Source organism: Ambystoma mexicanum, chromosome 5p (assembly GCF_040938575.1).
Source record: "Ambystoma mexicanum isolate Mex_15411 chromosome 5p, UKY_AmexF1_1, whole genome shotgun sequence".
NCBI lineage: Eukaryota > Metazoa > Chordata > Amphibia > Caudata > Ambystomatidae > Ambystoma > Ambystoma mexicanum.
Window position 1 is genome coordinate 211,453,406 of NC_090930.1, and position 24,200 is coordinate 211,477,605.

General features: G+C 44.1%; 1 protein-coding gene across 2 annotated transcripts in view; it reads right to left on the reverse strand.

Moving 5' to 3' along the window:
- GAB3 (GRB2 associated binding protein 3) overlaps positions 1 to 24,200 on the reverse strand; it is a 601,333-nt gene that overhangs the window by 261,878 nt on the left and 315,255 nt on the right. The gene's annotated exons all lie outside the window — the stretch shown is intronic.

Below are 24,200 nucleotides of genomic sequence, written 5' to 3' on the forward strand. Positions count from 1 at the left end.
AAAGGATGCTGGTGCACGAAGGACAGCTGGGCTGCAACCTGAGGTGGGAAAAAAGCAACCTTAAATTTTGTCTGGTGTCTATGGGCCTTGTTTGTGTGCAGTATTATAGTGTTTGCATTATTTTGCTGGCTGTCACCTATGATCAGTGACTTCAACAAGGCGAAGCAGATATTGCACATAAGGCAGTCAAAGAAGACAGGTTAGAACTTAAGACATGCTGTTCACGGGGGAGATATCCATCATGCTTGAACAGCCCACAGGATGGCGTTTCAGAAAACGGGCACCGGTCTCGTATAACACTGCCGAAGCACTAAGTGAAATAGTCGGCAGCTATTTCCAAGGACGGCACATGCCCAATGGTCCTGTTTGACGAAGTAGTGGACACACCCTTCTTCAAGGAGTAATTGCAATGGGGCATTTGTCCATGCGTGAAATGTTTTCATGCCCAGTATGCAACAGCCTGGAGAATACAGTTACTATCCCTGAACAGATAAAGCCCATGAAAATGTCCGGCAAGTAAAGACAATGTAACTTTAAGTGAAGAGGTAACATCAAGAACGTGACACATTCATATCCCTCAAAGGAGTAGTGCTGTTGACAAAAGAGGCAGAGCAACCACAGGTTAAAAGGCTCAATCAATGGTCCACGTCAGCCCCCCTATCGCTGCAGCATATGGATATGGCGGTGGTGCACTTTCTATGGATTGTTGCAGCAAGTTACAGACTCAAATGCAGCAACATTGTTTCTTCCCTTCAAGCAAAACAGGATCCACAGGCGAATGCTACTTGGTAATCAGTGAGCAAATATCTATTTCTGTGATCGTTTGTTCATACATGGCAATGGCCCCCTAGAAGACAGAAGCCAAAGCGGAAACATCCTTTCGGCACTAGAGACAGACGTGAAGATTCTGTGCCACATTTTAAGCTGAGCGACAATGACCCCACACAGATCCAAACATTCTAGGTCTGGCTTTTCCTTTGGGGCGAGGATGCATGGCCTCGCGCACAGAGCTGGAGCTCCAGTTCTTTATCTCACAAAAGCTAAAAGAAGCCTGATGAAAAGGCCTACATCAACTGGACTTGGTACCCCTGAGGGATGGACATCTTCGGTCTTCATTCACATGCTGGACAGGCAGGTGCACGCATGTGCTTTGCACCACAGCTCGCTTCAAAATTAGGCTTTTGAATTCACAATCCATGACAAAGTGTTCCACCTTATTTTGGGAACATCAATGGGTGCCAAAGGTGGCCTGGTGTCTTAGCAGGCTAGTGGATGGACACAGAGAACTTGGGGAAGGATCCCTTGCCAGCCCCCTCACCCACATGTATTTCCACCAGTGGGGAGAGGACTGCCACATGTGTCACCAAAATGCTACTGGCCCTTTAAGAGATGTACATTTGCTTGAGAAGGGCCAAAGCTACCCCAATACAGTTGATCAGCATCCCCCAAAACCCAGCGGGTGAAGAAAATCTACAATGTAGGCTTCTCGTAACCCATGAAGCAACATCCGCCGGGGGAGAAAGACCCATTTAAAGGCAGCATCGTTCCATCAGATCGTTCGAGTTAATACTCGCCACACTTCCAGGAGGCATGGTTCTGTTCCAGGGCGAAGCACTTCCAATCAAGCGTCGAAACACGCAAGGTCCCATTCCAGGATACGGCCGCAGGTTTTGAAGCCACTGTCCGCTTGCTGGTACAAGGAAACTAACACAGCTAATTGAAGGGCCGTAATTAAGGGAAGCAAATCTAAACCCCTGCACAATCGGAACAAAACAACTACAGAACTTCAACCCAAGCCCAACCTTTGGCTATTTAAATCCTCATCCAGCAGAGAATGGAGTGGGTTTGCAGAGGATCATAAACGCAGTTTGGGGCATGTTGACGTTTGAGGAGACGAGAGGGAGCAGGATCCCAGAAGGAGCGGAGGAGAGAAGGGGGAGGGAGGAGGGACACTAGGAGGCAGCAGGAATTCACAGGAGTAGAGAACCCAGAAGTGGCAGGAAGGATGAACATCATAAGATGATAGGGATAAAACAGCAGGAGGTATCCAGTACTAGTGAGCTACTAGAGGGACCAGGAAGAAACAAGAAGACAAGAACTGCCCAAGGCAAGGGGTGGGGAGGAGACCCCATCAGAAGGGGTTGTACTCATGACGGGGGGAGGAAAGTGTGGCATAGTGTCGAGTAGGGCCAGGAACAGAAGAGGGTTAGAGGATGGACAGAGAATAGAAATCCAGACCCTAGTGAAAGGAGGTGATAAAACCCTCTTAAGTTCCCCTAGCAGAACTTGGCAGAATACAAACATTCTGCGCTGTTCACACATGGAAGAAAGGCTCCAGTGATTACTCCAACTTGCCACGATACACACCAATAGCTACAGGAGCTGCAGGAGGCACTGGTGTGGCAGTGCCCCAACATTACCAGGAGGCATGTCGCCGGCCTTCATCTTCACCTTCTGTGAATGATGGAACTAAAGAGACAGTGTCAGGGAGGAACCTAAAAGAAATCTGGTGAACTGTGAATTGAGACCATTGCACTGGTGGAGGGTTGATGCTAGACAGCCTCAGCATTTTGTTCATGATATCAATGTTAATGATTTTCAAAATGGTAACACATGGTAAAATGGTAACACTGACAACCAATAATATACCAACCTTAAATCCAAACAGTCCTCCCCTTAAAATCACAACTTATTTCCACATTCCCAAAAACATTCTAAACAACTCATGGATGAAACTAAAAGCCAAGCTCCCCAAAGTCGTTTGATTACAAATTCTACATGTATAAAGAGCAAATAAATATATAATCCTACCACTCCATTCTCTACAGTTTGTAAATATAAAAGTGAAATCGAACCAGCAGCCCTCCCATTGATTTCAACAAGCCTGCTTGTAGCATCTGTGCCCAATCCTCTTTCTAACACCTGCGGTGCCCAAACCAACATACCTTTTACCAATTGCAAGGGTTATTTATCAATTTCTCCTTATATGCCTCAACATCATTATTGGGTTGCCATTCTTACGGCCAACTATCCCAAGGCTCTGCATTTCCCCACAGAATGTGTCTATGCCCAATCTAAATGTAACTAAGTTTAATAAGAGAACACATGTTTTTGCAGTGTCCAGCCAACCAACTCTTTAATCCAACCCAAAACTGCATTGCAGTATTCTAGAACTGCAACACATTCCCAGCACATGTGCAAATGTACCGAGGCTTGTACACCTTCTCCAACATTTGAGATTCACATTGGGGTCGCCAGAACCTGGAGGGGAACTGCCACCTAGACAAAATCTTGATTGCATACAGTTTATATTGACATGTGATTCCATATAGTTTATATTGACATGCGATTCCATACAGCTTATATTGACATGCTATTCAGGTTGAGAAGCTTTTTCACACATCAACTGCCACAAACTGCTAAGACAGTGGTCTCAAAATGCATTCTCCAAACGAACCCTGGCTCTATATGGGTTTCCTTTGCCAGCTAGTATTAGGACTTTATATAACAGAGATCAATCCCTTCTTCTCTGCATGAAAATCCAATACCTTTTAAATAACGGGATGTTGAAGTCCCCATCCAGGCATTTGTCAGTTAAAAAGCCTTTCCGTGGCAAATATAAAAGCCTTCACAATGACCTCTTTTCGAACAAACTTTCCAATTGTTGTAAACTGATAGAGATCCCCTTTTGGTCATAGCGGACCAGCCCTTTCCACTACCCTCATACAATCCCGAAATCTAGCCTGATCTGTGATAACATCTCTGAACAGCAGAACACAATCTAAGGCAGGTGGCCAACGTTATAGGCCATTAGTACCCCTCTCTTTCCTTTCCAAAAATCTACCAGCAATACTATCATAGTATCACAAACAAAATTCTGTGTTTCTTTCCATCCAAAAGAAATCTAATATGGTCCATCTAATTTCAGTTCAGAACAAATATATCTGGGAAGATTATGGTTAGCATTTTAATATATATATATATATATTTTTTTTTAAAGGGGCAGCTCAGTAATAAAATCATCACAATGGAAGTCAATCTACCCCATCAATGAGAATTTGAATCAAGCCCATTTATTGATATCTTGTTTAACGATATCCCACGGGGCGGCTGGGAACGGGGGGAAATACTTGTGGTTCTTTAGGTACCCATTTAATGTAATGCCCATATACCTACAATTCTCAAGAATGGAAAGGACAAAAGCTTATGGCTCTGCTGAAGGTAGTCAAATCAACGTCTTCATATTCACACTTAAAAGATCGACAATCTCCCATAACACTGGATTTCCTCCGATAGAACGCTTAATGAGGAGAGGGGCGTGGGCGTCGTAGGAACCAAAATATCAGCAATGAGACACATACTACAACTACTTACTGCAACACCTAAAACCTAATCTAGGATGCGAATAACTGTTGCCAATCGTTTCATCATGCGAGAAAAGAGTAGTGGTGACAATGTGTAACCCTGCCTTGCCCCCTTTGAAAGTTGAACTGCTTGGATTGAATAGCCTTCATAATCACACTGACTACTGCACTTGAGCATCCCTTGCTATCCAATCCAGTTCTGCTGCATTCTCATCTGACAATGCTTGATCCAAATAACACCAACTAGCCTGGTTAAATACTTTTTCCATCACCCAAAGACAATACCCTCAAGGATGCCACCAATTTCAGGGTCTTCCTGACCATGCCTTCTTCTGCCTGCCTCTCAAAAAACTCACCAGTTCAGTACGTATGAACTTGCACACGTACACCTCCAACTTCAAAGCCAATACCCTGGCTAATATTTTCGCATCTCCATTTAACAAAGCGATGGACCGGTAGGAGCCACAATAAGCCCCATTTTGTTTACATTTTTTGGGATAATCGAGATTATGGCCTCCAGAAATTCACCCATCTTCAACCATACCATGAAACACCTTTGCCAATCTATCTGCAAACTGCTTATTAAAAAAAAGAGCATCAACCCATCCTACCAGGTGCCTTACCAGTCACCATTTTCTTAATAGCATATTTAAGTTTAAAACAAGCAATAGGGGCATTTAACATCCTAGCCTCTTCCAATATCAAGTTAGGCAGTTTAAACTTAAATGGCCATGAACATATCTCACCAACCCCACATGCTCATTGCTATACAAGCTCACAAGCATATTGCAAAATGTGCCTACGGTTTGTGATCATAGACTCTGCATACAACTTAATCATGCCCTCTCCCCTCAATTAACTATTTGCTAATCCTATTGGGCAATAACATGTTAACCGTCTTTCTCATAAGACTGCATCTTTGTAAACCACCACTTTTGCAACATCTCATCCATGAGAAGCACACACACAGTGCTCACTCTTTCATTGAAGCTTCAATAACCTCTTCACCCATCTGAGTTCCTGAACTGCTGCTTTCAATTAAGGGCTTGCAAACCCCTGTCATCTTTCCTTCTAAACCCTTCTGCCGTTAACAGCCCTCGAAAGGTAGCCCTGGCATACGCCCACATCACACTTGGAGGAACCTGTGAGGTGCCAATCATCTCTAGATAGCATTCTATCTCATCTGCCATTTCAGGCACAAAAGTAGGGTCCCGCAAAGCATTTCATTGCACCACCAAATGCTGGTTCCAAAATGTGAATCCGCCCAAGTCCACTGTCAAGACAATAATAATATAACCAACTGACCAACATTAGCTTGAAGGGAGGATGCTAAGAGCAGGTAGTATTCCCTCCATGTCCATCACCAAGTAGTCTAATCTTGTGAAGGTAAATTGTGGGGGAAACTCAAAGGTAAACTCTTCCCTTATTAAAGGCCAATCCTTTCTCAGGATCTATCCACAAATTGAAAATACCCTTCCAAAAATGTGCTGCCATCAACCTAACCGTCAACAACCTTGAAAAAGTGTGCACAACTTCTATTTCAACCTGGTTGGGGAATGGGGATTACACTGTCTGCCATGTTACCAAAATTGAACCTAATCTCCCTTTCACTAGACACAACTTCCCTGAGAAACCACCTTACTTCCCCCAAATGTAAGGGAGGTATGCAGCAGGATACCAATTCCACCCGCTTTCTTGTCAGCAGCCACAATCTCTATCTTATTTGCCCACCATATATTTGGAGTCCCCTCCTTTGTAGATTTGACCTCATGGAAGGAGAAAAAAAAACTCACGACACCAACAATCATTTCCAGGGGGATTCAGCCCTTACACATTTAATGTTCCTATTTTGATACCACCAGACAGATTCCCCCACTGCTTATATTTTTAAAAAAAAATGTAAAAAGAATATCAGATTGCCATCAACCTTCCAGCATTGTATTTTCTCAAGCAAAAAAAGCCTTTCTCGGTGCTGCTGGCTCCCAAGAACAGGACTAAAGATATTGAGACCGTTTCATTGAATTTTGCAGAAAATACTGCGCCTCTCCCCCCGTTTTCTGACCCAGAGCTTCTCTTTCACCTCAAAGTCTGCATATTCTGCATCTTCTCATGCAGACGTGGGTTATAGTGCTTTTGGAATAGTGCACTTGCATTTTTAGTTTAACTAACATCTCCTTTTCTATATAAGACCTTGGTTGAGCGTTCCTTTATTTTGGTACCCCAGTACTATTGTTTGGTTGATTTGTGCTAGCTCACAATCCTCCTGAAGAGTAACAGCCTGCACTTGGCCCACTTAACCACAAGAGGAGGAGGTATTTCTGTTGGGCTGTGCCCGTTTCACCTTTACGACTGAGATCATGACTGGTTTCCTTTCAACCAACAACAAGATATGTATCAACCCGCCTCCTTTCATATCTACTGTTTAGCTATAGACCCCCAGCATACGTCCATGCCTGATATCAGGTTATCACAGGCATTGCAACAGTTTGCTTCTCCTTGCCCGCTTTCCACAGCTGTAACCTTGAATCTATTCTTGAATTGCATCTAGCTGTAATTTTGAAATCAGCCTTGTATTGCATCTAGCTGTAACATAGAATTACATCTAGCTAGCATTTTGAGATTGCCCTGGTGTTGAATCTAGGCTTGATAACCTGTTGGTATGATAACCTGTTCTGTGTTTTTTTTTTACCACTTTGAGAGTGCCATTGCTTTTAGCTCGCTTTCACAAAGGAGGAATATCCATTTGCATATCAGTCTTTGTCCCCGCCCACAAGGGCAGTCCAGCACCGAAATGCCAGGCAAACCTCCTTTGAACAAGAGTACCAACAGCAACCCCATACACGTGTTTTAGCCTTGTTGGGCCTCATCAGTGAGGTGCAGCTGTGCCTCTCTGAGCTGTAACTTGGAGACTAACCTTGTATTTTATGGAGCTGTAATTTTGAGATTGGCCTGGTGTTACACCTAGCTATCATTTTGAATATAGCCTTGTATTGCATTTAGCTGTGATGGATATAATTCGGTCTAGCTGTACACATAAGGTCTCTCCTGCTTCCCACAGCATCTCTACCATTAGAATGGAGCTATCCCCCCACAATAAAATTTGGTCTAGCTGCACACATAATTTCTCTCTTGCACGCTCCCTCTCTGCACCCATCCACTTGCCCGCTCAACATGGGTGACTAGCAGGGACTTACCCCCCCACGTACCTCTGTTTGGGTCAAAATGCACACACGCGTTCTATAAACTCTCTGATGAATTTCCCATACCTGGACTTCGGTCACACAAGGGTGTTCAACCTACAGTGCGTTGAGCCCATACCAATGGTGAATGGTGCTACACAAATGCCCCCATTACATTACATTGAATCTTAAACCGAGGTAATCACATTTATTGGAAACCTTGAGTAATTGCCTGCTCAGGTAAATCCTTGAGACATGAAATACACATTAGACACTTTCTCGAGTTCACCGTAGGCCCCCTTTCAGACATGTAGGTTGACTACCAGTCAACCAGCAATTGTAGGGATTTTGTTGTAGTTATTATTAAAACTGCATCATCTGGGTAATTTAGGCCCGTCACATCTTGGAACATCAGCCATTAATGCAAGCAAATACTTTAAGTGAAACCTGATGGTATTCTGCCACCTACTCCCCCGGGATTCTACATTGAGGTGGCCAGGGAAGGACCATTGATTTTGGATCCCTACCCTGGGGGTGGACAAGGGAGGGAGGATCACCTTTGGGGAGGGTCATTGGGGATTGGGAGGAGAATGCCTAAAGGCGAGACATGGTATTCCCCCTTATCCCATTACACATCAAAACCCTTTCCCTCAGCTTTTTGTGGATATTTTCAATACCATTCCATCTCCCCCTCCCCATTTCCAACATTTACTGGGACAAATAAGAGGAGATCAAGAGCTGTAAAGATTACCTATAGACATAAAAGTGAGGAGCCTACCACAATACACCACTAAACTGTTCCACTAATAGAGTCAGGCAAGGTCAGGCTACTTACCTTAACCATTCACACCTGACTCCACTTGACCCTCAGTTAGGGTATAACAGGTGTGGTTCTGCCAGAAAGAGGAGCGAGCTGGGGTTGCTGGTTGTAACATGGAGGCTGCAGCACAAGAAAACTGGGAAGTCTGGAGGAGAACTCGATGCCGAGACGCTGACCCTGTGTGGCTAGATAGCTGCATCATGGCGAGGGAGCCATGTCTCCATGGAGCCAGTGTGAGGCAAGATGCAAATTATTGCCCGTATCCAGGCCAGTGCTCATTCACCTGCGATCTGTGCCAGTCCCAGGGGTATTTGAGGGGCAGGTGGTGAGACCCTTACCTCGACCCACAGATCGCAAGAGGCCGCTTGTCAGCGCCACACTATCCGGTGAGTTTCGTAGCAGGAGAGAGAAATGCAGTGGTGTGCGTGTGGCTGGAGCAGGAGCAGAGATGTGAAAGCGGAAAGCGGCACAGGAAAAGGAAAGCAACGGAAACAAGGTGCACGATTGGCGGGAAGATAGGAAAATACAGAAGAGAGGATGCGGGATTCACTTCCCTTGTGTTTCTCACCTTATGCTTCTCAATGGTTCTTCAGTCAAAGACTTTCGACTGTACAGGGATTTTGCTAGACCCCTGTATGACCACTTTGACCTCTCATGGCGGCTCTCCTACAGACTTCTGTTATCAGTAGTATTCTTCAAACATGGGATCGGCCAAAGTCTCTCGAGTGAGCACCCACGTGGTGCCAGACCCCTCTGCAGTTGGTCTTCCCTAAAGAGTTTATAGTTCCTTGAACTTTCATCAATACGCCACTTTGTGACTTTCATTCAACACAGTTCGGTTTCTTTATCGGTCCTCCCCTCGACTCACCAGCTGTGATGGACTGCATGGCTTTCTTTGTATCGGGAGTCAAGGCCGGTACCACAGTAGCAGGAGTTTCCTTCTGTCCTGCTTATCAGCATGGGAACGCTCTGTGTACCGTTGACATCTGCTGCAGCACACTCAGGCTATTGTTTGTGGTCTTACGATTCCTTCTGTGGCAGTTTCATGGTCCTGGCTTGGAAAGGGCATGGTCGCTTCTCTCCTTGCCTCCCTCTCGAACTGCCATGCTATGTTGTGTTGTGTTAGTTCTCTTGTTGTGCGGTCTGCTTTGCTCGTACTGTGCTCTCATGCTCTACCTTTTATCCCTTTGCAGAAGGGAAAGGGCAGTCGGTGTGTGTGATTCTGGTTAATCGTCTGCCTTTGCCTGACCCTTGTATTGGGACATGTCAGGTAAACTGCTCTGGTGTTAGTCTGTTGTCTTTCGTGGTGTGCAAAAGTGTTTGTGTCGGAAAAGCGGGTGAGAGGGGCAGTGTGTTGGAATATCCTACATGGTAGCATGGGGAAAAGGTGTTGAAGAATGGGGATACTGCGTCTCACCCATCGGTATCCCACTTCCACTCCCAGAGGACCCACCCCGCCCCCCCATCCAGGTGATCCTCCCTCACTAGTGCACCTCCAGGAACTGGACCCAATAGCGATGGCCTTGTCCTGGCCACCCGGATGACAGACCCCTGGGGACTAGTCAGGGAGACACCTTCATGTTTCTCACAGAAGGAGCACAAAGGAATCCAAGGAACGGGACCTTCCGGGAACCGTTACTTCCCACCAACTGCAGCAGACCGGGTTGCTCAGGGGGCTCGGTACAACCTGGGAGTACCGGCACTCACGGGTGCCCATCTTCTGTGAACCTGTACACAGGCAAGTGAAAGCTGCAGGCCCCTGGATACCACCTACTGGGATACGCTTTGTTAATTGTAAAGACCGTCTTGCTCATTTGAAGGACTCCGATTTCACAGTTTACAATTTTACACTCTCGGTTGGATGCCTAACAAAGTGGTCCTGCAACGGGACAAGCCAAGTCCTGTGCACCATCGAAAATCTTTCATTGCTAAATATGAACTATAATTGGTCCGAGCCCGGCTGAGGGAGACTACTTGTGTAAAAGGGTTCTGAGCCCGGCTGAGGGGAATACGGTGTGAATCGTGAGGCACCCGAGAAAAAAAGTTCTATAAGCATTGGAGAAGAGTATCCGAGCCCAGAAAAGGGGGATCCAAACTAAAGATTTCTGGTAGAAAAGGGATCTGAGCCTGGCTGAGGGGGATCAAGGGTGAAGAGTAAGAGTAAGAGATGTCTTTTCAGCGATACAAACCTGGATGGCATCTATCTCATTGACTCTTAATGAAGCCAAAACAGAGCTCATGGTTGTTGGCACCCCTCAGAGACTTAAACTTCTTGATGACCAATATCTTATACAAATATGTTTAAAATCAACAACAGTATTATTAAGGTTTCTGACCATGTGAAGACCCTAGGGGTCTACATGGACTCATCTCTCCTACAAAAGACATACATCCTATCTTAAAGCCACATGTGTGTTCTTCTCTAACCTTCACTGGCAAATTTGCCCATACTTATCCAAGCTTAACTTGGCTATAATAGCTTGTGCAATCGTTAACGCTAAACTGGACTATTGCAACAGCCTGATGATGGGTACTTCTAAGTCCAATATAAGCAAGTTACAGACCATTCAAAATGGAGCTGTTAGAGCAGTCAATGGATTAGGTAAACATTCCAAGGTATCAGCAGCCAGGAGGAAACTACATTGGCTGCCAGTTGGACAACGAATCAAATTTTAAAGTGCCGTAACGGTCTTCAAATGTCTGCCCGGGATGGCTCTGATATAGCTCTCGGATAAAATACAGAAAGCACCTATCAGGAGACAGTTGCGGTCCAACAGTAATTTTGAGTGGTTACAACCGTGCCAAACTCTCAAAAGAACCGGTAGTACCAGGTTCACCTTTTCGGCTCCGAAGATCTGGAACTCACTGCCATTGTCATTAAAAAATTCTGCAACCATCAGTATATTCAAAAAACAACTTAAGACATGGTTGTTTGGTGATGGGACTGAGTAACTCATGTTGCACGCTTCTGGTCCACGCCCTGCCTCCTATCTGTTCTATTTAACGTTTCGTCTTTGTGAGTGCTCCGAGTCCTTGGGGTGATTTTGCACAATATAAAAACCAATATAGCTAGATAGATAGATGAGTGAAGCACCCTACTTGAATACTTGGAAGGGAGCTTTTTCATTTGTTTGATACATTACATCAGGCTCTCTGGATCAAGAGACCTTTGATAACTTAAAAGACTTGGGCATAGAAGGACCTGATGCGTGTAATAGAACTGAATTCCATTGCCGAAGAAGCCCAGGAGTGTGCTATGCTCGAGTGAACCGCTTTATCCCATGATGAAAACGTGGGGAAGGGAGGCCAACGGCCTGAACATCCTGACTTAACATTTTGTGAACACTTCTTTTTTTCATGAACATTACCACTCACTATTTGTAACTTAGCAGTATTTATTTTTAGTATTGGCCCTTTTATTTTGACGATACTCCACTAGGACTGCATTAATATTATTTTCATGGTCGCAGCTTTCTCCCATCTTAGATTTAGGTTCAGATAGGCGTTTATCACCCCTTGATAAAGTTCAATACACACCATTGAACTGTGGTCACTTGTGTCCGTCTTACTTTGATACCATGCCTTCCTTACAATTGGTACAAGTAAACTAAACCCTGTAGCTTTCATATGCATTGGTACAGGTAAACTAACCCCTGTAGCTTTCATATGCATTGGTACAGGTAAACAAACCCCTGTAGCTTTCATATGCATTGGTACAGGTGCATGTAAACTAAACCCTGTACCTTTTATATGCATTGGTACAGGTAAAGGCAAACTACACCCTGTAGCTTTCATATGCATTGGTAAAGGTAAAGGCAAACTAAACCCTGTACCTTTTATATACATTGGTACAGGTAAAGGCAAACTAAACCCTGTACCTTTTATATGCATTGGTAAAGGCATACTAAACTAAACCCTGTACCTTTTATATGCATTGGTAAAGGTAAACTAAACCCTGTACCTTTTATATGCATTGGTACAGGTAAAGGCAAACTAAACCCTGTACCTTTTATATGCATTGGTATAGGTAAAGGCAAACTAAACCCTGTACCTTTTATATGCATTGGTAAAGGTAAACTAAACCCTGTACCTTTTATATGCATTGGTACAGGTAAAGGCAAACTAAACCCTGTACCTTTTATATGCATTGGTACAGGTAAAGGCAAACTAAACCCTGTACCTTTTATATGCATTGGTACAGGTAAAGGCAAACTAAACCATGTACCTTTTATATGCATTGGTACAGGTAAAGGCAAACTAAACCCTGTACCTTTTACATGCATTGGTACAGGTAAAGGCAAACTAAACCCTGTACCTTTTATATGCATTGGTACAGGTAAAGGCAAACTAAACCCTGTACCTGTTATATGCAGCCTGCAGCTTTCCTATGCATTGGTACAGGTATACTAAACCCTGTACCTGTTATATGCACCCTGCACCTTTCCTATGCATTGGTACAGGTATACTAAACCCTGTACCTGTTATATGCACCCTGCAGCTTTCCTATGCATTGGTACAGGTATACTAAACCCTGTACCTGTTATATGCACCCTGCAGCTTTCCTATGCATTGGTACAGGTATACTAAACCCCAGGGCTTATATATGCACAGGTACATGGTTAACTTCCTGCTTTGTGGGCAACCCTCCCCTGCGGAATGTACCAATTAGAATGCAAAATTCCTGACATTAAATATTCAGCGCTGAGGGGACACTCACAGCACGGCCGGTCTGGTCTGTTGATTAACCTCGCTAACTTGGGAAGTATTGACACCTACTAAAGAGCCATGATCGGGAAATCAGCCATAACCACTACATAAAAATGTGTTCTGCTAAATGTTTTTCCATGCCTACATCTAAAAACTAGCATTTTTCCTTCGATTGTCTGAATTAGGTGACTTAATGTGCATGTCAAACCATTAGGCTCAGTCAGAGTAATGCATGTATACGCTACGCTGATGACCGCTTGGCCAAAAGAAACAACGGGGAGCGGAGGGTTGGGGGGATCTGTTCAGTGGTATGCCCCGCATAGGCGTGCTAAAATACACAGCAGAAGCTTCGAGACACGTTGTCTCCCAATCAGCGAGCACAGCAGATGGCACCAAACTGATAGCATGTGCAAGAGAATTCGCAGAACTTCAAGAAGCAATCTGCACGGGGAAAGCATGCTTTCCAATTTATAACAGGAAAAAGGCATAGATCGTGTGAATATGATATTATAAAGGCAGAGACCCTGCATGCCTCAGATGGGATCTGGGAAACATTTCTGAATTTATTCTGCAGTATAAATCAACATGCAACTACTTTTAATAATCCTTTTTAGGTCCGGTTGGAGGCAGCTTTTCTCGCTGCCAGAGCCAATGGAGCTGCAAGCAAGACGGGCGCTCGTGTCATTCAGCTGCTACCTCACGTCTAGTACCACTACATCCTGCTTCACATGTTGCTACAGCACCAGGCAGCCGTGTCGCAAGGGCCAGTGGGGCAGAATAAGTTAGGGGGGAGATGTACTGAATATTGCTTTGAGAGGCTTCTTTTGTTTGCCTCCTACTTGTACTTGTGTTGTCAATTTAAACGGTGGGTGGGAAACAATCTATATTGGGGAGAGATTTGTTAAATGATTCTTTAAGGGCATGCTTTGTTTCCATGCTGCTTGTACATGCATTTTTTTCACTCTTATGCTGCATTATAATGTGGTTTAAAAATAAAATGGTAAAATCCCAATCTTTAGCAATGAATTAAAGTTGATTTTTTAAATTTGTTTTATTTTATTGTGCATTTGCAAGGTGCTTATACATCAAGTATATTGTGTTTCAAAGCACCCAAAGAGCAACGGGTAGGAAAGATGGGAACGGAAGGCAAATATACTAACAATGAAGAGAAAGAAAGAGGCGGTCCTACTAGGCCTTGTGAGCATTCAGAATGTGCAAGTGCAGAGAGGGAGAAGGGACGAGGGAGGGGGATAAGTGCTAGGGGTTCCACAGAAGAAAGTGCTAGAGTGTAGGTTTGCACACAGCTGTTAAGTGCCGAGGGAGGGGGATAAGTGCTAGGGGTTCCACAGAAGAAAGTGCTAGAGTTTATGTTTGCACACAGCTGTTAAGTGCCGAGGGAGGGGGATAAGTGCTAGGGGTTCCACAGAAGAAAGTGCTAGAGTGTAGGTTTGCACACAGCTGTTAAGTGCCGAGGGAGGGGGGATAAGTGCTAGGGGTTCCACAGAAGAAAGTGCTAGAGTGTATGTTTGCACACAGCTGTTAGGTGCCTGGCAGAGATCATTTGCTAAGAATGGTCAACTGCCGGTACAATAAGTGCAGGCCTGTAAAACAGGCCAGTGGGCGCCAAAAGGCAAGTTCCCTGAGTGGGCAGAGGCTGAAGGCAATCTTTGGAGGGGGCTAGGGCCCAGAAGGACACATAAGGGCCCTAGTTACCAATCTCAGCTACTGAGGGGTTTAGCAAGGAAGGGGGTGGGGGAAGGAGGATGTGAGTGAGGAGCTCAATATCGTTCACAAGGTTCATTTATGCCTTACAAATGTTATCGCTGCAGCTGACTTGTTTAGAAAAAGTGAAGCTGCACACGGGGTATATGGGGCGCTATGTCATTTCATCGACAGCTATTCTTTGGACAGTTTTTTAATGAAAATGTTTAGCTGAAATAAAATCATCGAAAAATATTTTTATGGGGGCTCCCCCCAAACCCCTCTCCTCTATCTTGTTTTACTATACCCGACCCCCAACCCTTTGCATGCCCTTTCCCACCACCCTATATTTTCTGAGGGTTTTGTTCTGCGAAAAATGTTTGTAAAAAAAACCTGTCAAAAAAATAGCTGTCGATGACAGGCTGTTGTACCATATATGGATATTGAGCTCCTCCCTCACCTCCATGTGAATACCCTCACCAGACCTTTCATAGAGATGGAAGGGTAGCGTTTCATTGACTACCTCCTGGAGCTCACAAGGCCTTACTGCAATTCTGTTAACTAGGTGTAAACTTCCAGCTGCAAGTCTACGGACATACAGATGGCTGACCTCACACGCAGGTTACGCTACGCTGCTGCATTTCCACTCATTGATATGAAGACGATGTCCCAACGAGGTCTGGTAATTACATGGAAATGTAAGGCTGCAATTCTTCCGGGAACATATAGATCTCCTCTCAGTAGGCTACAGGGGTCCAGGACAAGAATTCCAGGAACCCCTTAAGACCGGAATGGTTTCGCTTTAAAGTAAAAGTGTAGGAAGAAGTTGAAACTTGCACTTCAGTGCACTGCACTGAACATTCCCCTAAACAGCAGGTGTGTTTGTTTGGGGGTTTGGATTGCATGTGGGAGGGGGCATGGCGATGGGGTTTGTGGGGAGCGGGGTAGGCCGGCAGGGAACATAGTTCCACTACTTCTTTTCGTACACTTCGACCACTGCACAAGATAAACCAGTGCCAAAAGACAGCACTTCTGCGAGCATCATACACACGTCCTCACACGAGTAACGCGTGTGTGCAGTTGATCTGCTAATCTGCAATCCCGCTCACAGGACATTGCATATGGATGCTGGGGTTACATGTCCATGCCACATCTTGGAATATACCTTTTCTTCCTTGCACCCTAACTTTCTAAAGTGCTGGTGTCCTCCTTCTACAGATTATGTGGCCACCACGAAGCCCAGGTCGGCAGGTGGGGATCTGGGCATGCTGCTTGAGTAGACGAGCTAGCCCTGAGTCCCGACAGTTCCGACATCAGCGTAGCCCTGGGCCTTTTCCAGACCTAGCAACTCCCCTGAGCTGCAGACTTTGAGTGTGTTCATTGATAAGGTAAGTCAGTGTTTAGACCAGCACTGTTTCCATTGTTTTACAGGCCACGTGCAGTGTTGTGCTCCCCATTGATGGAACCCTTAGTGACCAGCTGCCTGACCGCAAGCCATCCAGGTCGCCCTCAAGCAGTCCTAGATTTAAAGCCAACAGTGCTATGCATTCTAGGAATTGTGAGTCTAAACTAACTTAAAGGCCAAGGACCCCAAGTGCTGTGCACTCAAAAGCCAGCACTGTCTGAAGGCCATTTGTGTAACATGGTGCCTACTTGAGTCCTTATTAAAGTACAAAAGAGGGTTTTAAACAATTTAAACCTGGTTTTCAACGTATTTGTCAAATATTCGATATATTGTGTTATCGTTTCAATAAATGTGTCCAATATATTGAAAAGAAAATGCAAATACAACTACCCTGGCCTGTATGCCAAAGCTGACTCAGCAGTCCTTCGGTAAGTGAGTAAAGGAAGAAGTGGGGGTGACGATGATGGAACCAGCAGGCAGTGATGAGCAATACTCAAAACTGGGCCATTCCAAAATAAATCCAGCTGTGGCCACTTCATGTAATTTGGGTTAAAGTCCCCCTGGGCACCCAGCATTGAGTGCATATCCCCCTGGTAGCGAGTCTCTACATATATAATCTGATTCAAGCACGGGGTCCGGCCTGCAGTACCTCAATGGGCCAGAAGACCACCTCACAGGGGCCGTGAATGAGGACTCGGCGGCAGGGCTGGACCGGCCTATACTGTAATACGCATTGAAGGCCAGGACCTTGGAGAGACCCGATGGACATTAGGATGGAATAATTGGATTCAAATGTAGGACCAGCAATTTCATGGGTTCACTCTCTGGGCGCATTTCTCCCCTGTGGAAAGGAAGTGCGACACCTGCTATTGGGCTCAGAGGGCTGTCATGTGTACCCGATGCAGCATGTGCACTGTCATGTGCACCTGATGCAGCATGCACACTGTCATGTGCACCTGATGCAGCATGTGCATGTCAAACTCCAGCAAAGACCAAATGGCACTGCCATGTGCACCTGATGCAGCATGTGCATGTCAAACTCCAGCAAAGACCAAATGGCACTGTCATGTCCACCTGATGCAGCATGTGCATGTCAATCTCCAGCAAAGACCAAATGGCACGGTCATGTACACCTGAAGCTGCATGTGCATGTCAAACTCCAGCCAAGACCAAATGGCACTGTCATGTGCACCTGATGCAGCATGAGCATGTCAAACTCCAGCAAAGACCAAATGGCACGGTCATGTGCACCTGATGCAGAATGTGCATGTCAAACTCCAGCAAAGACCAAATGGCACGTTCATGTGCACCTGATGCAGCATGTGCATGTCAAACTCCAGCAAAAACCAAATGGCACGGTCATATGCACCTGATGCAGCATGTGCATGTCAAACTCCAGCAACGACCAAATGGCACTGCCATGTACATGTCAAACTCCAGCAAAGACCAAATGGCACTGCCATGTACATGTCAAACTCCAGCAAAGACCAAATGGCACTGTCATGCACAGAACAATAAACCAATCCACACAGAACAATCGCGCTCATCAACCCATCTCTCCACAGAATCAAGTCCATCGACCTTCCATCTATCCACAAGCAAAAAAATAACAATTCTGACCCAATACAACAGAGACTATGAAGAATCCTTAAATGCAACCAGCAGTTTCTTGCGACTGGTTAATATGGCTTGCAGTGCACAGGAATGACACGTTGTGTTGTATTGAGAACGAACATAGTATTCGAGAGAGAAGGGCGAGGGATGCAATCAATGGTGTGATGCTTGGAACCTTGGCCGGGGAAAGCGGGGGGAGGGTGGCGCGGGGCATGGTGAGGGTCTGCAACCTTGCAAGCTTCGGCTATGCAAAGGGTCTGGACCACAAGTCCCCTGGGCACCAGCTGGCATACACACTGGCGAGGCATCCTTGGAGCTGGTGGCAGAGACCTGTGGTACAGTGTTCCATGAAACCCAGTGTGATAGATAATACGACGCACTGGTAGATGGTAGAACCAACTTATTGGGTGACACCACATATGAAGATACGGCAGGTAAATTTTGATGCACATTTTGCATGATAAGGATTTATGATCTTCCGGAAAACTTTTTAACTAGAATTCAGGACTCATTCTCCGATTTTAATCTAGCTTTTTTCTACCGTTTTTCTATTATTTCTACAGGTTGCATACCAACTACGCTTTAAATACAACATATTGGTTGTTTTTGAAAAGACCCCCATCTTTATCAAGTTAGGAGATTTAACATTGAACATCCAGGTGATTATTATTATAGATATGGTCAACAAAAAGAGCATGACAGATTCATTAAGATGAAAACTGAATGTTGTATTATAGGTGAAGTACAAAAGAAGGAATAGAAAGAGGGCAAACAACTCTTGAAGAAGGGGACAAAACCAACGCCGAAACGCGTCGAGTAATATATGTTAACGCTCTCTATGATCAATATATGCAGTATAAGGCAATTCTTCATAGAATTGAGGAAAATGTGTTAAACATACTGTGTGCCCACGAAGAATATTGCACCTAAATTGAGTGTGACTGATAAATGTGTATGTTCACGCTTAATAAGCAAAGTTGAAATCGCATCAATATAGATGACAAATATCTAATGAATCAATATGCAAATGTGTAGCTTGTGTTTGACAACAACATTAAAATGATGGTTATTTTTTTACATAATCATTGTCCTAAATTGTTTTTTACAAACATTTTTCAAAAACATATTGTTACAATCGTTAAATTATTGATTGTTTTCACAATTAATTGGGTGTGCAGGGGACGGGAGAGTTACACAAAAGTGTGGACATCGGTTGGTTCTACATAGCTACTAAGTAACCCCCCAGCACTCCACATAAGATGGTGTGTGCTGGGTCTACAAATAGAAAAAGGTAAGTAAAGTAAACTTAACTTTGCGACTCTTGGAAACAGTAGTCTATCAAAGAGAAGGTATTTGATGCTTAAGAGAAATCCAAAGGACTTCTCTGTGAAACTGCACTGAAGGTGCTGTGTGTCACAATACAAAAGGTGATGCCTATGGAGTTAGTCAGACTCCAAAAACAAAGAAAACAGAATTAAAAAAAGTCCTAAAATCCAGCAAAAGAGCTGGGGGTCTCTAAGGTGGGAGAAATCAGAACCAAAATGAAAAGATTCTCCCTAACACCGTACAATATACTCATCGCACTTATACACCCAATTATTAAAAGGTGTGCTAAGTTTTGTTGGCATCATTTGTTTTAATTGACACCAGATCGTACATTCATCGGCTGACACAATCGTAGGCAAAAAGACTAAACTTTTCCATATAACACGCACATCAATCGAGAGTTGTCCCAGCGCATACCTAATTACAGCTGCTGGAACTCCCGTAGGGAGATTTAACACAGGCAGTGTTACCCTACTACTACTACTATCAAAACACTGAACCATGCTCTGGAATTCTGCATTAGAAGTAATAAATGCCAATTGCTAATTTACATGTAATTGTTATTGCATTTTTAGACACATAACACTATCAATAAGTAACAATAACGTGGGCCAAAGTAATATCATTTCCATGCTAAAAAGGGCACGGTCGTTGCCATGATACATATCAACCCAACTACTGCAACATGAAATACAGGTGTGCATATACTATACTTGCCCACTCCTTCAAGCCCCAATATTAGAAAACATACTATATAGTGAGATGGTCCCATATAGTGGTCGTCCCCTGACCCATATATTGTTTGTCTGGAAAATGTAGTCAACCAGCCTCCTTTATTTCCACCCCCATCTCATAGCGCATCATGCTTCTCCTAGGCCAACCCCTCTGCTGCCCCCTACACCCACTCTCACCATCAAAGTGAAAATAATATAGCCTTATGGACTGAGAGAGGGGTACATTTCCAAAAAGTTATAGCCAGACAGCGAAATGTCATACGTTGGGAAATATACATATCCAAAGTGATAATGACCCCTTCCAAGGTCTATAAGGTTATTAGCACATACTAGTAAGTAGCAATGCATGTTTTTGAGTTTTGGTGTAGTAAAACATTTTACTTTAATAGTGAATAAGTATTCCGACAAACTGAGTTAGTAATTTAAATAGGGTTCTATGTTGTAGTACCTAAATAGCAAGGTTGTCTTCATAATTTAAGCATTTTATTTGCAAAGTTAGTTGAATTGAAACAGGCTTAACAAGACCATTCAGTAAATATCATGTAAAAGTAAATGGTTGCACTATAGGAAAGTGAAAGGATTTTCCCATGTTTTAGGTTTCTCTTTCGTGTTTTAAATACCATGTTGCAGCAAAAAAAGGACCTCACAGAGAGGAAGTGTCTCCTTGAAAGAAGCCTTGCCTGGGAAGTGCATTGTTGGGTCAGTCTAATTTTGAAAAAAAATGTTTAGAGTGCAGTCAATAACAACGGGTATTGACTGCATTCTGGACATTCTGATTAGCCGAGACGGGATCAATAACGATCTCCATGTACTAATTAGATTTATGACTGCACAACTTGTTCCCCAGACACACAGGGGTACACACATGTGTGGTTACAACATCAGAACTACTGATTAACGTGGGTAACAGAATTGAGGCAACATTGTTGTGGTACCAAGAATCAGTACAGAAAAAACATATGACACATATTTCGATTCAATTGTAAATTGCAGGTTTTGTGATATTGAAGGAATACATTATTTTGCTAGTTGTATTTCTGCAAGAATAGAATAAGCCAGGGACGTCATTTCACCAAAATGCCAGGGGTAGTGGAAGTGACATCACACAACCCTTCCCCCTCTGATGACATCATAGGGAGTGATGGCATTTGACCCCGTCCCCAAGTGACATGGGAAGTGATGGTGCACAACCGTTCACCCCTTGACAAAACAGGAAGTGGCCTCTCATAGCATTACTCCAGAAAAATATGGTTACGATATAACTGCAATATGATATACATTTCATACAAGAATGGATCACCATATGTAGCGTTAATATCAGCGTGTATAGGACCATAGTATCAAATTACTGTGAATGTAAGCAGACGTCCAATACAACAACCTGGACTATTATACATCACTCAAGCTAAACTGTAAGCAGAGCACCTCGAAGAGGCCTGAACCCCAAAGCGCAGACATCCAGTGCCAGCCAAGTGTCTGGCCACAGGCTGGTAACAGCAACTCACCAACACAAGACCAACCAGAAAAACGATGATCTGGAGGGTTGCCCAGAGCAGTGCTCGTGGTCATGAATGATTTGAAAACTTCTAGACATCACCTTTCTGTTTTGCTTAGTTGGTAAATAACCTGCATTTTTATTTCTTAGATGGGAGATCGAGAGGAAGGATGTTTTGCAGGTCACATTAATTGCAGTTTTTCTTTCATTTTAAAATGTAAACAGCAGCAAAGGTTTGATGAAATCATCCTTAGAAAAGAATGCTGGGCCTACAGACCAAGGCTACTCCCCACTGATGACGGACAATGAGGTTGAAACATGTCTGGGGATGCGTGTGGTCTCGTGCAGAAGGGATGTGACCTAGCAGTTCGGACTGGACTGCCCCTTTTGGGGCGGGACCAAGCCTGATTTGCATATGGTCTTTCGCCTTGTGTAATGGCATGGCAGGCTGAATAATGATGGTCTTGAGGGTTGCCCAGAGCTGTGGCAGTGGTTATGAATGATTTGAAACCTTCCAGCTATCATGTTTCTGTTTTGCTTATTTGATAAGTAACCCACATTTCTTTTTGTTAGATGGGAGGCAGAGGGGACGCGCTGGAGGATGTTTTGCAGGTCACAGTAATTGCAGGGTTTTGTATTTTAAAATTCTAAGCAGCAGCTCCATGACATCACCCTTAGAAAAGTCCCATTTTATTATTTTCTTTGGTCTTTGATATCTTTATTAATGTCAGCCTCCTCCAGCTTCTAAGCACAGAACCAGGAACTGAACCCATGTTGCACTGCATCCTCTTGTTCCCAAAGCAAGTGTGTTTCCCCTGAGCAATCCTTATTTTTTTTCATATATATATATATATATATATATATATATACACACATATATATATACACACATATATATATACACATACATATATATACATACACACACTTTTTTTTGTTTGCTTGAGGAAGCAACAGATGGTTTACTTCAATGGCGGAGGGCAACTTCATGTAAATTAATTATCTCACCTAGCGTCTATCTACAGTGTGCCTGTGATGCAGGTCTGGCATATGTGGGTCAGGTCACACAGTGCCCGAGCAGGATTGTTGGCAGAAGCCACCCGGGCACAGCCCTCTCGTCACAGGCCCAGTGGCTCACTGGATGTGCAAAGCAGACAACTAGAAACACTGATGAGATTTGCATTCATGCTGTGCTGTCACCGAGCACTGCAGGCTGCTCTTACCTTTTCCCAGTCCCAGCTAGGTAGCCCCCATTCCCTTCCTGTTGCTACAGTACTGAGTATTAGCTGCACAGACAGCCCGCCCGCCTCTTAACCCAAACATTCAGAAATTCTTCACTTATGGAGTGCCAGCCTCTTAGTGATGGCGGCTTCATGGTTTTTCCTGCATCCCTGTTATTTCTCCAGCTAACGAGATGTAGATTCCAGGTGAAAAAAGCTGTGGCATATTTAGGTGCCTTTACAACCATACCCTGGCAATCCCCAAATGACGTCTTTGGAATGAGCTTCCCAGTAATTGATGCTACATAGATATTCATTTTCTCAGACATTTGAAAGTACTACTATACAAAATTCGAATAATCGTAGAATGGATTCATGAATTAGTAGGACAGTGAGACTGCCTATATTTTTATTTATTTTTTTAAAAGATGCTACTCGTGTCTCCAAGCCCTACTTCAGTACTGAACAGTGTTTGCAGCAGAAAATTGAAAATAGACATTTTTTCTTCTTGCACGAGCCCACTGGAGAGAATTAACACCTTTTGCATTCATCCCGATTCCCAAATCTGGATGTATGCATGCGCAAAAAACGTTCCCCAGGAACTGCAGTCAAACCCAGTCATTATTAAAACCACCAAACAACAAGTGGCCGGTGGTCGTGTGAGTCTCCATTTTGGAGTCCAATAAACCTCCATTTGGGATTAAAACAGAGCTGGAAATGAAATCTTAATCATTCGAAGGCTGAACCACGAGCACATTTTCATTTTAAAGCACGTACTGTTTTTGCGCAAATGCTCACGGAAAACATCTGTGGTGCATTTTCTTTCTCCCGAGCCAAATGTATAATCCATTCGGCTCAAACGACCAATCAGTGCCCATTTGTCAAGTCACGGCCAGCTCCATCACACCCTCTGAAGCCCGCCCCTTAATGACCTCACAAACACATGTCCTCCGTCATGGGTGGACTGGCCAATAGGCAACTCTAGAGATTTCCTAGTAGGTCTCTGCATCATGGGCCTCTTGTGTGGTAACCGATTTTATTTCCACATTTCCTCACATGAAACCTGATATGGGGCAACATTGAACATTATGTCCCAGGCCTCTTTTGGTTCCCAGTCCACCCTTGACGTTGGTTATCAGCAGAGCCTTTCCCATTCATGATGGGACATTTCCAACTGAAAGAGCCCGAATGGCTCCAGTTACAGCATAAACTGAGTCCACTTCGATATCAGTTTAGGGGGGTAACAGACTAGAGCCACCTTTTGAGGATTCCGTTATATCCATGATGCCCACTCGCTTTGTATGCCAAAAAAAAAGGGTTGCTTTGTGTGAAACGTTCTTAACACCATGCATAACAGCCAGCTGGAGGTTTGTGAGAAAGAGTCTCCATTACAGTTTCACAGTCCATCCAATGAAAAAACTTTGTTGAAGGGACGTTATGGTTATGTTGGACTAATAAAAACCTATGAAATTCAAAGAAAAACCTTTGTTAAAGGGACATTATGGTTTATGGTTAAGTAAAATCGAAAAACCCCAGAAATTCGCCAGTTATGGTAACAACCATAACTCACGCCACCACCGTGCACTGCTAAGACTGTGGGTGGCTTATAACTTCGCTCTCCCCGGACATGTATTT